The following is a 9,369-nucleotide window of genomic DNA, read 5'->3' as shown; positions in this document are numbered from 1 at the left end:
TGTAAAAAGGTCCTGTTCTCCACACCACAACTGTGCTGTTGTTTTGAATATATTGAATAAAAGGAAGAAAGTTTTCAATTTGCCAAAATTTTAAAGCAAAACAATATGGACTTAAATCCATAAACAGTTAAGATAATTGTCCTTCACTTTCCAGGTCTCCAACTTCCTCTGGAAGCCATGGAATTATATAGCCTTAGATCACTATCTTAAGTTTGAGGATTCATTGAAAGAAGAGAGTACTCAGAGAGTACTTTGTTTAGAGACTCAAGTAACTTGAACCTTTGGTATAACCTAACTTCCTTAGGGACTGACGTAGTACTCCAGAGTCAAAGTATTACCATGAGAGTTGTTAATAGGAAAATGAAATCCACAAGATCATAACTCAGATGAAACTGAAAGGGGTCTTAAAGAATCATGAAATCTGCACTCCCATTTTTCCAAATAATTTACAAAATTGACAACAGCTCTTTCTTCCATTAACTCCACCATTCTTGACATGACTTTAATCTGTAAGATCTTAAGCCAGAGAATCTACCACCATCCACTATGATGGTGAACTGATTCAGTAGGCCAGATCTGGGCCATCACGTACAAAAAGGCCAATATCAGAAACATGCTTGTAATAGCTCCTGTGGATCCTGGTGAATCCACTCTGATGGATTCCCTCTTTGTCTTTGCTTTAGCCCATGTTGGTGAGATCCAGTTAACTGATACAAGAAAAGATAAACAGGAAAGATATATCACTGCCATCACCCTCTTCTATGCACCATCAGAAAGTGATCTGAACTTTGTGAAGCAGAGCGAAAATGGTTCTGGCTTTCTTATCAACCTCATTGACTTGCCTGGACACATTTACTTTTCATCTCCACCTTTGAAGAGGGTAAGAGCGGCCCTATGGAAAAGATCCTGATTGTCTCAGTCCTTGATAATGTTGGGTTTGACTCTGGGCTTAATGGTTGTTCTTATACTCTGAAGCAGTTTGCTACAGTAAGGACATCAGAGAAGGTCCAAATGAGAAATATGTGGCAAAATTCATCACCAAGGGTAAAGGTCAGCCAGAACTAGCTGAATGGGCCAAGAAAGTGGACCAGTGTCTTTGATTCTTCCAATGAGAAGTTTATGAAATTTGCTACTAGTCCCAAAGGAAAGAAGTTTCCTAGAACTTTCTGCCAACTCATCTTAGATCCAATTTTGTAGGTATTTGACACAGTTATAAACCTCAAGAAGGAGGAGATTCAAAACTGATTGAAAAGCTTGACATCAAATTGGACAATGAGGATAAAGACAAAGAGGAAAAATCACTTCTGAAGGCTATGATAAGAGGCTGACTGCCTTTTAGAGATGCTCTTCTCCAGATGATAACAATCCACATGACTTTCCCTTTAATTGCTCAGAAATACTACTATGAACAGTTATATGATGGCCCCCTTGATGATAAGGCTGCTATAGTAAAAGCTATAACAACAAAAGTCCCCTGATGAAATGCATCTCCAAAAATTTGCCAACCTTAGACAAAGGCAGTTTCTATCCTAACATTGTTGGTCTGATTTGGGTGGATCAGTTCCTTGTGAAAACATTTACCATCACTACCTTTGAGCATGTCCATAAGACAAGAGTGATGAAGCTTAGTATTAGCCCTATGATATGAATAGCTGTTGAAGACAAGAACTCAGCTGAAACTAGTGGATGGACTGAAGCATCTGGCCTAGTCTGACCTGTATATCACTGAAGACTCTAGAAAACACATTATTGCTGGTATAGGGGAGTTATATCTGGATATTTTCCTGCACGATCATGAGGAAGATCATACATGCATTACCATAAAAAAAAAATTGGGACCCTTTTATCTTCTACCATGAGACACTCAATGAGGAGTCAAATGTTCTATGTTCTTCCAAATATCTAAATAAGCACAATAGGCTTTACATGAAAACTTGGTCCTTCCCTGATATGCTGGCTGATGGTATTGACAAAGGCAAAATCTCTTCCTGTCAGGAGGTCAAAAAAATATGAGTGGGATTTGACTAAGGACCATGTGATCTAGTGCTTTGACTCCGATGGAACTGAGCTCAATATTCTCACAGATATCACTAAAAGAGTATGATACCTTACTGAAATCAAATACAGTGTGGTGGATGGATTCTGGTGGGCTACCAAAGAGGGAGCACTGTGTGAGTACAACATGCAGCCTGTCTGTTTTAAGGTGAATGATGTGACCCTGCATGCTGTTGCCATTGACTGTTGTTGCTGCTCGGTCATTTGAGTTGCGTTTGACTCTTCATGACCCTCTTTAGGGTTTTTCTTGGCAAAGATACTGGAGTGGTTTCCCATTTCCTCCTCCAGCTCATTTTACAGATGAGAAAACTGACTTTGCCCAGGACAGCATAGCTAGTAAGTGTCTGAGGCATTAAATGACTTGCCCAGGACAACATAGCTAGTAAGTGTCTGAGGCCAGATTTTAATTCAGGAATATTAGTCTTCCTGATTCCAGGCCCAGCACTATCCACTGAGCCACCTACTTACTTTTGGCCAATCACCACGAAGGTGCCTAAATCATCCCTACAACTCATTGCTGCCTTTATGCCCATGTACTGAATGCTCAGCCCTACTTTATGGAATCCACTTGTCATTTAGTGTACAGAATAAGTGGTTGGGGGCACTTATGGTATCCTCAATAGGAAGTAAGGGCATCTTTTTGAGGAGTCTCAGGTTGTCAGTATCCCCATGTTTGTTGTGAGAGTCTATGTGCCTGTCAATGAATTTTTTTGGCTTCACAGCTGACTTGAGGTCTAATTCAGGTGGCCAAGCCTTCTTTCAATGTATATTTGACCACTGGCAGATCCTGCCTGGAATCAGCTTTGACAACACTAGCTGCCCTTGCCAAATTGTGGTAGATACCCCAAAATGCAAAGGGCTGAAGGAAGGTATCCCAGGCCTGAACAACTTTCTGGACAAGATATCTCTCCAACATTGGTTCAAATTCCTGCTAGACTCTAGCATAACACCAATGCAGCAAATTGTTAGAACTGCAGTGACGTCTTAATCAGTTCTAAAGAACTTGAGACTTTCAAAACACATTGATATTCAACCTTAGAAGTTTCTGTGTTGCACATGACATATTTGAGGCTCACTAGGTGTCATAACTTGACACATTTTTACTTGATGCAACTTGAGTTCCCTGTTTCTATATTCATTCAACACTAAAAAGAGGGAGAAAAATGTTCTTTCTACAGGATATATTTATTTGGCCAGAGTGGTGGTCTGGGATGCCTACCTCACATTTCTTGTTTTAATTTCTCAAAAGGAAACATAGTGCCCCCAAAGTTGCAAGTAAGTTCATTAAGAGATTTTGCTTCAGTAAAGGGCACATAGTAGATTTTCAAGAGGGTAAAGCGGAAAATTAAGGAGATATTTTCTAGTTGGCCAAAAATTAGAAGACAAGAAAGTCTTATGCAGTGTGATTGTCATCATGAATATCTACAGATGTATTAGTGTCATTGGAATAATAAATTGATAAGGTGATGAATATTAAAAAAAATAACAAATGTGTAGAGTAGCATAAGGTTTGTAAAACATTTTACATTTGTTATATCAAATAGGAAAAGAAACCCCAGAGAACTTATGTGACTTAGCCAAAGAATATCAAATTAGCTGGTTATTATAAAACTTAGTTTATTGATTATTGTTTATAAAAAAAGGGGTATTAGTGTCATAAATGTGGAGCTGGGAAGGTCTTTGAAGGTCATTTAGTTTAAACTTTGCGTTTATTGATGAGAATGCTGAGGCCCAGAGAGGTAAGTATCTGGCCCAAGGCCATACTGGTGATAGAACCCACATTTTCTGGGTTCAAATCTGAAGGTCAGAAACATGAATCTCTTGTGGGCAGGTCATATTAAGATGATGTAGTGTACAGATGTCTTGGATAACCAAGGAACAGTATGGTAGGGGAGAAAGTAGGACAAAACATAATTTTGATTTAAAAAATGATAATTCATAGTTTTGCTCAGGACCAAACTTGCATAGTGAGGTGATAAAAATCTGTGTATGCAATGGGACAAATATGTACCTCCCAAGTAGGAGAAGATAGTTTAATTGTTTTCTAAAAGTTCTTCTGTGTCATTAGGGGAAGTTTTTCTTTAAGGCATAAGTTGAATTCTAAATTGATATAGTAGAAATTTGTGACGATGAAGGACAATAACCATAGGCATGTGGAATCAATTGAGGAAGTTCTACACAAAACTATAACTAGGGTAGGCTGACTAGACTTTTCTCTTAGGGTGCTGAATTTTTTATGGTTCTATTAGTATGTGATATCCTTTCTACAGCATTGAAACAACTAGATTCGTAAGCAAGAATTATTAGTTAGGTGAGTGCCTTCATGACTAGGCTTAATTACCTTTCCATGCTAGAGCATCTGTGCTACCTTCCCTTAACAACGTCCTCATGACCTCATGATACATCAGATTCCCTGTCCATGAGGTCTGCCTTATCTACCTCAAGCTTTGTTGTTGTTGCCGCCTTGTTTTATTTTATTCTGTTTTGTCACTTTTGTGGAGATGTTTTGGGCTGCTTGCCCAGGGTGTGAAGATTACTAGTTTTATCTCAAACATTTAAGCTGTTTCTCTTGCAGTAAAGCAATTAGGTGGTAAGGGGGGAATGTCAGATAGTGTTATGGTAGATAGCAAGAAAAGTAAATATCTCTATACTAGAAAATCTTAACTGTGTGTTTGTGTTTGTGTGTGTGTGTGTGTGTGTGTGTGTGTGTGTGTGAGAAAGAGGGAGAGAGAGAGAGAGAGAGAAAGAGACAGAGACACAGAGGCACAGAGAGAGACACACAGAGAGATGGATCCTGTTGGTAGCCTGATAAAGTCCATGGACTCCTCATGATAATGCTTTTAAATGATTAAAATAAAATATATATGGTTACAAATCATTTGTATTGAAATACAATTATTAAATATGCATATTTTTAAATTTTATAAGACTGAGGTTATTAACTTATAATGGATATCCATGGTCAAGAAGAATTTAGAAATATAAAAAGCATAATGTTGTATCCATGATTTAGGTACATTACTTTGTGAAGGGGACAGAGAATAATGATAACCAAGAATTCCTTGAGAAGAAAGTTATTTTAGTTCAAGCCAGTATTAGCGAGATCCTGGGGTAAGGCATAGCAGAGTTTTATAAGGGCAGAAATAGCACTGTATTTTTTTTTAAGAAAGCATTTTCTGTTCTTATCATTGTAACACATTTTCCATTTTCTTTTTTTTTGGTACGTGAAGCACACAGTAAAAGGGATAAGGAAGGAAGACATCAGCAGAATTTGTCAACGTTAGTGTAGGCTGAAATCAGCACTGATGTTATGTAAAACAAAACTTGGCTTTCCTTTGAAACACCAGGTACAGTTCTCAAGTTAACATGATTATAGGCTATAATTTGCAAAAGGGAAGAGAGGAAACCAGAAAGGCTGAAGAAGTACAGCAGGAGGCAGCCAGAGTAATTGAATCAGAAGTTGACTGTTGTGACAAAAGATTAGTCAAACAGTTGAAAAAAAGGGAGAAATCTCACTGAGTTTCAGAGAATGATAGGAAAAAGAATAATGTGCTGTCAAAAAGCTGCCAGAGAAATAAAAACAATTCTCTCCAAAAATAAAAGATGAAAGAACAAATGGATTTCAAATTTTAATCTAGGAAATCATCCAGGAAGTATTTCCAAGGATCTCAGATATGGAGAATGAGCATCAGAAAGAAAGGATTAGGTCCAATAGATTCAAAGAATAACTGGTTACAATTTGATAAGTGAAGAAAATGAGAAGTCAAGTTCTCAATAGAGTTGTGACAGCACATGGTTTTATTTGATGCAAACAATAAAAATATATTCTTTATTAAAAATGGGCGGTTACACAGCCATTACAAATTGGGACCTGCTAATGATCTTGCTGTTTCCTTAAGCAGTGCAAGAATTCTATATCCAACAAAGTAGATACGTACACAAAGAGGTGTATGTGAAAAGACTCCACAAAATGAATATATTGAAAGTTTGCATGGAAAATAGTAAAAGTGCTCAGTTGGTTAAAGGAAAGTGAAATGATTTTTAATGAATTGCAATTAACCAAAGCTCTCAATAATGCAAGACTCACTACTTATACTTTAGACTAGTAAATATATTTTTTATCCTTTTTCCTTCTTCCCTCCAATTTTCAGAAGTAAAACTAAACTTTTCCTCCCTCCTTTGTAGTCTTAGTAAGTATAGGGATTATGATCCTCTGAAACTATAGTAAGAAGGAATATGTATTATATTGAATTAAACTTGGTTTGCTGAAAATGAAGATTCAGCTCCTATGTGGAGCACCTCCATCACTCTCACTGAGCCTTCTGATGCATGGCTCAGGAGAGAAGTGATGTTCTAGATAGAGAAAACAAAGCTATGTTTGAAAGAAGGAAATGTTTGCTTGGGGCTGCTCATTAGCACTAGAAATCTACTAGTAAATTTATTGCTTTTTTCCCTTTTTAGCAGGAGATTATCAATAAAGAGAGGAAAATCATGTAAGTAAATATAGGAGCTGATAGCTCTATTTCAAAAAGATAAGCATTTTCTTAGATGTTCCACTTAGGTTGGTAGATTAGAAACTATAATTAGTGTCAATTCCTATTTGCTCTATACTTGCAACACAGCAATGGCTGCGCTGATGTCATGAGAGTATGTAAGAACAAGAAATATTTTCATTGTTCTGATCAGATGAAGCATCAAAATGTATATAATTTCCTACTTAAAGGTGATTAATATTAATGAAGATGTTCTGCAGTCTGTAACACCTTCCCTTCACTTAACTTCTAAAGCAAGAACTTTTCTATAGAAGCTAAGGGACAAGAATAGTCCAGAAACTAAAGAATTTCACTATAATCTTATTGAATTTTGTGCATACATTTTATGTTCAATTCTGTGGTTTTGTTCTTTCTCAAATTCAATTGTTTTACATATTAAATTCTGATCAGGATACAAGATTTACATGATGTTCTCTTATGAAAACTTAATAAAATGAAATATGGGAATTCATGAATAAAAAAATTGCCAAATAGTCTACTTAAGTTGATTTGTAAATACTTAAGAGGCATTTTACTTTAGTTTAACTCAATAAAGATTTATTATTTAACACCTATAATGTAACTAGCTGAATGTTAGATGCTATAGGCAGAGCTGTAACTAGGGCAAGGTAATATGAGCTTTTATAAGTGGCATTTACATCTAGAAGGTACAAAAACTGATAGTGAATATAACCCAAATCCCAAAGCCCTTGACATGGGAACCTATCCTCACTGGTGTATGTCAATGCTGTGTTTGTGTGAGGGATGGGGCAGAGATGGTGAGAGCAGGAGAGCACCCCACTAATGAGAAGAGAGTCTCATATAAATTGGCTTTGAGATTCAGGTTTATATAATTATATAATTATTTTAAAAGATTGTGGAATTTAAAATTTGTGTTAAATTTTAATTTTGGCAAAAATTTTACTCCTTCGGCAAAGTAGAAATAATTGATATTAGTACATAGGGAGCAATGATAGTATTTTTAAAATAAGAAGCTAAGAGACAGCATCTTTCCTCTGCCTACCTTATCACCATCACCCCAGGTAAGATCCTTTTTTTCTAATCTTCCACTTCTCTCTGCTCCTCTTCATCCAGTTTTCAACCTCCTCCTAGTGGCCACAGAAACTTGTCAATGTGCTGGGCAATCTCCTATGAGGGCCAAACAAAATTTCTCCCTACTTTGTGTTCCTCTTCTCTTCCTTCAAGTGAATTTATTCAAATGGTTCTCATATTATTATCAGATCTTGAATTGCACAGTTAATTTGAAAGTTAATGATGCTCTACTCTTTGCTCTAGGGACCACCAGTACTAGCTATACCTATAAATATAGGAAATACATGACAAGTTTTATCTCATGATCCCTGATCTCAAGGAAACAGTCTAGATGGTGTGAGAGAGGCAATATGGTATAATAGGAAGAGTACTGTACTTGAAGTCAGAAAAGACCTGGGTTCAAATCCTGTCTCTACCTTTCCCAAGTTATGACCACAAGCAAGTGACTTTATCTCTCTGAATCTTAGGATAATGATGAGGGCTCAGGACAAAAGTATGAGCTAAGAAGTGATAGGCTGTCTGGCTAATGTGTGCATAATTTGGAAGATTCTAAAACACAGATTGAGGAGTTTGGCAATCATCCTTAACCTTTCAAAAATGACTACCCAGTTAAAATAAAAATTGCTATCACTGTTCCACACATAATGGTGTTGACTTTCAATAGTCATCAAATCACATAGATTTTCCTAACACAATCATCTACCACCTCAAAATTCTTGGTTCATTCCAAAAGGAAAAATCAGTCATGTGTCCAGAGGAGCATATCCTCAGAAATTTACCTTAGGGAAAGGTTTTCTATTTATTTTTTTTTTAGTTTATCATATTTCCTATTTCAATGTTAGGTCTATGGGATGTATTCAATAAACATGGAATGATTTAAATATATAGCTACTCATAGGCTCTTTACATTTCTGGTTAGTGCTTTCTTAGACTTACATTTTATAATGCAAAGACTACAAATTATGCAATTGTTCATTTTCACAAGATGACAATAAAATTATCAATTACATTTCTTTCTCAAATATACCTTTTTGCATCTATCCCATTGATCAATATTTTTTTTTGTCTTTTTCTGTACTGGAAATAATCTGTCTCCTCATAAAGCCTTCTAGATCACTACAGTTAGTGCTGCTGCTCCTCTGAATGGAGAGGAATAATTTCCTGTACCAAGAATTTTTACCCTTTTTTGTCATGATCCCTTCTGACAGTGTGGTGAAGCTTATGGACCCCATTCTCAGAATAATGATTTTAATGAATTAAAAAAAAACACACCAAAGATTATAAAGGAAACCAAAGGTTAATGTAAATACATATGTATTTTTTTTTCCTATTCAAGTTGAATGAATATTTCTATCCTTCGGTTTTCTGTCAGTTGGAGGTATAGTCATGTGTAAATGTTAACTCTGGAAAGTGTGTTAAGATCCTTGTCTCTAAATGTAAAAAGTATACTAGCAGAGCCAAGAAATTTTAAATATAGTTTACTGATGGTGGAGTCAAGATGGCAGAGAAAAAGCAGTGACTTGCTTGAGCTTTCCCCCAAACCCCTTCAAATACCTATAAAAAATGGCTCTAAACAAATTCTGAAGCAGCAAAAAGACAGAATGAGACAAATTTCCAGCCCAAGACCACCTGGATGGTTGATATGAAAAGTATATCATGCCGGGCACAGAGAAAAGCACAGTTCTGTGTGGGTATACAGACAAAACAGGACTCAGTGAACATGGAGCAG

At 36.4% G+C, this 9,369-nt stretch overlaps 1 pseudogene; it reads left to right on the top strand.

Moving 5' to 3' along the window:
- Nucleotides 1-858: 858 nt before the first annotated feature.
- Nucleotides 859-3,043, top strand: LOC110215083 (elongation factor 2 pseudogene; annotated as a pseudogene).
- Nucleotides 3,044-9,369: the final 6,326 nt, after the last annotated feature.

The sequence above is a fragment of the Phascolarctos cinereus genome, unplaced genomic scaffold, assembly GCF_003287225.1.
Source record: "Phascolarctos cinereus isolate Bilbo 61053 unplaced genomic scaffold, phaCin_HiC Scaffold_2;HRSCAF=192, whole genome shotgun sequence".
Classification (NCBI taxonomy): domain Eukaryota; kingdom Metazoa; phylum Chordata; class Mammalia; order Diprotodontia; family Phascolarctidae; genus Phascolarctos; species Phascolarctos cinereus.
This window is presented reverse-complemented; position numbering and strand designations above follow the sequence as displayed.